The sequence below is a fragment of the Notothenia rossii genome, assembly GCF_949606895.1.
Source record: "Notothenia rossii genome assembly, chromosome: 11".
NCBI classification, from domain to species: Eukaryota; Metazoa; Chordata; class Actinopteri; order Perciformes; family Nototheniidae; genus Notothenia; species Notothenia rossii.
In genome coordinates this window covers 55,233,614-55,240,280 of record NC_136910.1, presented here as the reverse complement: position 1 = coordinate 55,240,280, position 6,667 = coordinate 55,233,614, and positions in this window count along the sequence as shown.

Sequence of the window (6,667 nt, the reverse complement as noted above, 5' to 3'; positions counted from 1 at the left end):
CCATGACACAGACAGTCTGTGTTTTGTACTTGTTTAACTTTTGTCTAGTTTCTGAACAGATATGAGGAGCTGTGAGCTCTGAGGGCTAACAGCTAACGGCTGATGTTGGTTTTCTGTGGTGCTCATTGAAGATGACGTCACAGCTCCGCCTACACTGCGTTACTATAGTTACTACCCCAGTTCCTAAACTGTAATGGAAACGCAGCATAAAGTGAGCCTGGCCTACCAAGGCCTAACTGTACCGTACTAAGCCATGCGAGGCCCTGCAGTGGAAATGCGCCATTAGTTATTTTCAGGTCATCTTAGGTACTCTCGGATATTCTCAGTTCCCTTCATGTCCCCTCAGATCTCTTTCACGGTCGTCTCAGGTCTTTTTAAGTCCTCTTGCGTCCTTTAAGGTCTTCTAATATCTGCTCAGGTCCTCTCATGTCCTCTCATGTCCTCAAAGGCCGTCTGTAGGTCTTCTTAGGTCCTTTCAGGTCCACTCACTTCCTCTCAGATCTTCTCAGGTCCTCTCCTTATTTTCAACAGCCCTAGGCCAGTTCATTTCAGCTGATTTGAGCAAACAAAGAAACACAGACAGACCAACGTACTTCAGATATGAGGTCATCATTGTCCATCCCAGGCTCAACACGAAGTTGCTCCATGCATTTATCTGCAGCTTACTTTTCCATCACAAGACATTACACGAGACACTAACGTTTGTTTAGATCTGAAGCAGCAGACATCCTTTAGTCCGAAGTATGTGGGTCACAAAGCAATCCTGTTGGGCTTGTTCTCCCCCGAGGGGCTTCAGATGCTCTGACCCCAGGTTTTATATGGGGGGGGGGTCATAATTTCATTGTCCTCTTTAACAGTGGACTGTGTGTCGGACAGGTTAAGCCATTGGTTGGAATACCAGAAACACATTCCAATGTTTGAGGAGCAGAAGAATTTCATTTCCATTTCCACACTTCAGCATATGGCAATAAAACCTTTGAATCTTGAACACGTGACGTTCAGACTTTCCATCCCACTCCTAACTGGGCTGCAGATTACTAACCGGCTCGCTCTCGTTTCCCCTGAGAGTCCAGCAGACACATCGTAGTGGAGAGTAAATGCTGCTTTAGGTCATAAAGTTTATGATGGACTCGTTCACCACTTGTGTCGTCTGCTGCGCCGCCATTCTTCCAGTATCAAAGGGACGCCGCCAACCCACATTTCACTTGATCTCGTTTCATAACAGCTCTGTTCCGCCTCTGGATATCATGGAAGAGTGAAAAGATTAAGCCTTTGTTTCTGCAGCAACACACACTGTTGCTCCAGTGTGTTTGTTGCTTTCCTCAACCTGAACAGGGACTGCTATTGGACATCATGACTTTGTATGGATGCACGAAATGTAATACACAAAATATAATCAACGCTTTCAGTTCACTTTCGCATCATCAGGCAAAATGGCTTCCTTTGTGGTTTATATCCTCCTGGGACCCAGCCCATTGAAAATGTCCACTGTAGTGGACATTTTGTTAACATGCATCTCCTTTTACTCTTTTGAGCTACTCTATCAATCCCTGTACTGTACAGAGGACATCCTAGTCTTTCCAGATATATGTCTTTGGTTAAAATTGCATGCTGGGAAGTTCCTCTTTCTTTTCATCCAAAATGGCTGGCATACCAAAAACAACATTTTATAGAAGCAGGAGGAGAATTCAAATATTGTTGAATAATTGTAATTGTTACCATGAAAATCATACATGTTCTTGTTTATTAACATGTGAGGAACTATATAATTAGTTCTGAAAGCAATTTAACAATTCAAGTTTTCAAATACCAGCTCTTTTATAAATCTCCATTCTAGTGGACGTCAGGACCGTCTTCATGCACTTTATGACTCAATATTGTTGCAGGAGACGGAACTGAAGCATACATTTTCTGTACCAGATCGTTCAGGGAGATTCAGATTTAGAGAGAGATGAGGATTTCACAGCTGGGATAGAAGAGGGTCAAGAAGAAGGGGGGGAAATGCAGGAGGCTCCATGAGCGCACAGATACAGACAGAGAGACAGATAGGGACGAGCTGGAAAGACATGGCCCTCTGTGGGCCAAGAGTAGCACGTATGTCTTATTGTTGATTTTTTTTTAAGTGGAGCCATGAAAAATGAGAATTGCCTCAGGAATGCCAGCTTTGTTTCCATGAGCATGGTCAAATGGAGACCACATCCATACAACTAGTCAAGATGACCCTACAGCCCGTGCCGACTGGAGTCAATGAGGTACTTTTCCCACTACATCGACTACAAAGTCTTTGAAGATCTGGAAAGATTCACCAAAAACCAAACTAGATTTTTAGTGACCAAATAAACAGCAATGTTCAGATCAATTACTTATTTATGTTTTAAATAAAGGTGAATGTATTATTGTATTAATATCACTCTATAACCATAATACGTTAGATAGTCTATCCGTTCATTTTGGCTGTCTCTTCAAACTATGGTCCTGACGTCCTCTACAGTGGACATACTGTAACATTTAAAAATCTAATTAAATTAAAAAAGTCTAAATTGCAAAATGTTTTTTAACCCTAAATAGGTAGGAAATCACAAAAAAAATGAAATTGGAGGACACTTTTTTTCCTCGGGTCCCAGGATATGGCAATACAATCTTACCTTTTAATGGTACCATCCATTGACAACTCCCACCACAGTGTACCACATCTAGCTTGTTCCAATTTCTACCCTTTCTTTGCCTTTTCTCTGCCATGCAATTCAGAGTAACTGTCCGGACTTATGTTAGGAAGTTGGGGTCAAATTTAGGAATGTGAATAATTTGGACACACTGTACATTTTACATTTATATTTAATGTAATATTCCATTCCCTACACTCTTAATGTAAATAATAAGCCCTTCAATAGTGTTTTATTTTCAGAGTTTATAGATTTGTTATCTTCACGGTCTACTTTCCTACTTTTTAATGCTGCTTTAATTCTATTTTGAGATGTTTAAATTCTAATAACGTTTATTTCTACTTATGTGCAATGCCTTGTTTTGTTTTGTTGTTTTTTATGCTGTTCGAACGCAAACATTTAAAATCAATAAAGTACCTCTTATCTTATCTTAATGTGAAAAGCCTCTCTGTGATCTAGCAATAAATACAATAGGAGAACATGGGGCTAGTAAGAGACCTCAGACGTGTTGCTACCATCTACTTTAGATCACGCCAGACCTTTTTAAAGGTCCCATGTCATGCTTTCCGGTTATTACCCGTCCCCTTGTGTGTTATGAAGCTTTTTCTGCATGTAAACGGTCTGCAGAGTCAAAAACCGAATAAAACTCTAACACAGAGAAGACCTGTCTATGCTGCCCCAGAACGCCTCGTTGGACATTTCTCTGTTTCCATTGTTTGCTTCCTGGGTACAGTGACGTGTGAACACCCAGATCAACAACAAATGACCGGATTGGCCCCAATGGACCAATCCGCAGAGCTCCTCACACAACAGGATCCCTTGGCTAACTACCAGGGAGTCCCATTGACTTGCATAGAGCTCCCTGAACGCTGGTAATAGACGAGTTGGGATCGTGGAGAAATTCTCTCTGCAGACCCATCCTCACAGCGTTATGAACCTTTTTCTTACTCAATATCAAGCCACACTTATTGTTTTTACTTCGGCTGTGAGTGTTTGTGTGTGCTCAGGATGAGTTTCGCTTGTTCTCGCTGTATCACCGACCCGGAAACCTGTCCGCTCTTTGCAGCAGCGAGCCTCGCAACGTCCCGACCAATCAGAGCACAGTGGGCTCACAAACAAGCCGTTTAGGACAGAGAGTGAATACCTGGTAAATACACATACTATACAGAGATGCTGTATGAGAAACCAATGTGATTTTGGAGAATTGCACAATTTTAATCTATTCTAGTAGACCTCAACAGTGGAAATATGATCAGTAGAAATGGCCATGACATGGGACCTTTAATATTCAAAACACAAAGCACCAAACCCAACCTATGCATGTTTTAACCTGCACTCACATGTGCCCACTTATGTAGATAAGTTGAACATGTTCATACAAATTCTCAACTTTTTACTGTGATATCTTTTCATTTGTTTTCTATTTTCTATTTTATTTTTATCTTGTGTGATTCCTGTTTTCAACTCTAACGCTGTTGCTGCCATAAACGCCTGAGCTTCCCCAAGGGGGTAAATAAAGTTCCATCTTATATTATCTTGTCTTATCTTATGTAATGATCCCATTAATATAAAACCTGAAAACCGCAGCGTGGCTCTGTCTCTCTTTCCGACTGCACTTACCTGTAACTGAGGAGACTCTGAAACTGAGAGTATGAAACTGAGAGTCAGAGGAGAAGAGGGAGACAGAGGGGGCTCAGAGCGGCTCTGAATGGGACTCCTAGCAGAGGGAGGTTGACCATGACTTGACTTGTTTAAACTGGGGAGGTAATGTGTGCCCCCCCCCCTCCAAAGCCATATAAACGCAATCTGAGCGGCATCAGGTCAAGTGGCAGATTTACAGATAGACAGCAGTGGGTTGTGCTGATACTGTGAGAGCAGGGAGACAAAGCACTTCAAACTGAATGAAGACGGACTCTCACACGACACAAGCTAGTGTTCGAATACTTCAACTTTGTGATGATAAACATTAAAGTTTATATTATGGTATTTGGCATTTCTCAAAGTATGAACACTTGTGGTTTGATGTGTTAAGTGTTGGCCTGCATTTACACTATTTCCACTGCCGATATTTAACAACCAGTAACTTCATAACCTGCACTTTCTAAGAACCACTTCCTCCTGTGTTTTCACTCTATGTTGCAGCCTGCAATGGGACCCTCTATTACTTATATCATATCCATTGGGCTACTGCAGCCCAATTCTTCTCTCATCAAATCCTAATGAAGCCGGGACGTTATCACAGTTTTTCTTAATTTAAAGGGGACCTATCATGCAAAATGCACTTTGTGATGTCTTTTATACATAAATATGTGTCCCCGGTGTGTCGGGGAACTCACGCAGCGTCAGAAAATAAAACCCTCTCTTTTCCTCCGTACCCAAATCTTTTCAAAACGGGTGTACAACGAGCGGATCCAAATTCCATCCGCTGTGACGTCGGCGGACCCACAGAAAGTTGCTATCAGAGACAATGCCTGACGTGTTTTGGACGTAATCTCATCTTTGTTTACATTAGCATCGCTAACACTCAGAGCTAACCTGTACTGGAGAGCATGTGTTTAAAAAGCGGGAAATAAAAAAAGAACTCATCTTTTGATAAATCTGCAAGAGAAAAAGCATTTGAGCTCCATACTGTTTCAGAAATAATCCTTGATGTGGTTTAGAACAGGATGGCGTTTTATCACAACCGAATTTAACTTTATCTCCGGTAGAATTCTGATCAGGCATTAGCTCCGCCTCCTCTTCTTTTATCTTTTTCAAGCTAAGGACCCAAGATCCGCGTTTCTCTAACAGGGCTTCAAAAGAGGGGATTGAGCAGTATGAGGCATGGCCACAATGGGTGAACTGTTTTGTATTTTGAAAAAATAACTTCACACACATGTTTTGTATAGGTATGGCCCGACAATATATTGTTCAAATATAGCATGATAGGTCCTCTTTAAGTATTAGTTTTCCTGCTCAGATACAGATGCAGTTGTCAAATGGTGATAACTCTTGTTGTTGTAGTTCTTTGTTGTGATATGCTTCATTCACATAACCCAACCTCAAACCTCTAACAGCTATATCGATTCAACATAAGAATGTATGTTTTTCAATATTTATTCGAACCTAATGGCTGCTTGTAGCTTTATAACACGTCATAAACCACTGAGGTTCTTGGAGGGAAGGAGCAGTGGTTGAGTTTTCTGTAATGTCCTCCTCTGACACTGTGGTTGGTTGCTTCCGTGTGTTGAGTTTAAACTCACTGCTGAACTCTGGACAAGATCAGCCGTCCAGAAATGTTTTTATAACTCCAACTGTTCAGTTCAGCCCTCAACCTCAGGCCGAGGCTGGAAGTGGAGGATGGGGAGAAACAGAGACAAAGGTGAGAGTACTGAGAGGCACACACACACACACACACACACACACACACACACGCGGGCGCACACGCACACATTCACACACACACACACACACACACACACACACACACACACACACACACACACAGACACACACACATTCACAGACACACACACACACACACTCAGGCTCACACACACATTCACAGACTCACACACACACTCGCATGCTCAGGCTCACACACACACACATTCACGCACATTCACTCACACACACACACACACACACACACACACACACACACACACACACACACATTCACAGACACACACACACACACACTCAGGCTCACACACACATTCACAGACTCACACACACACTCGCATGCTCAGGCTCACACACACACACATTCACGCACATTCACTCACACACACACACACACACACACACACACACACACACACACACACACACACACACACACGCAGGCGCACACGCACACGCACACATTCACACACACACTCACACACACACACACACACACACACACACACACACACACACACTCAGGCTCACACACACATTCACAGACTCACACACACACTCGCATGCTCAGGCTCACACACACACTCACATTCACGCACATTCACTCACACACATTCACA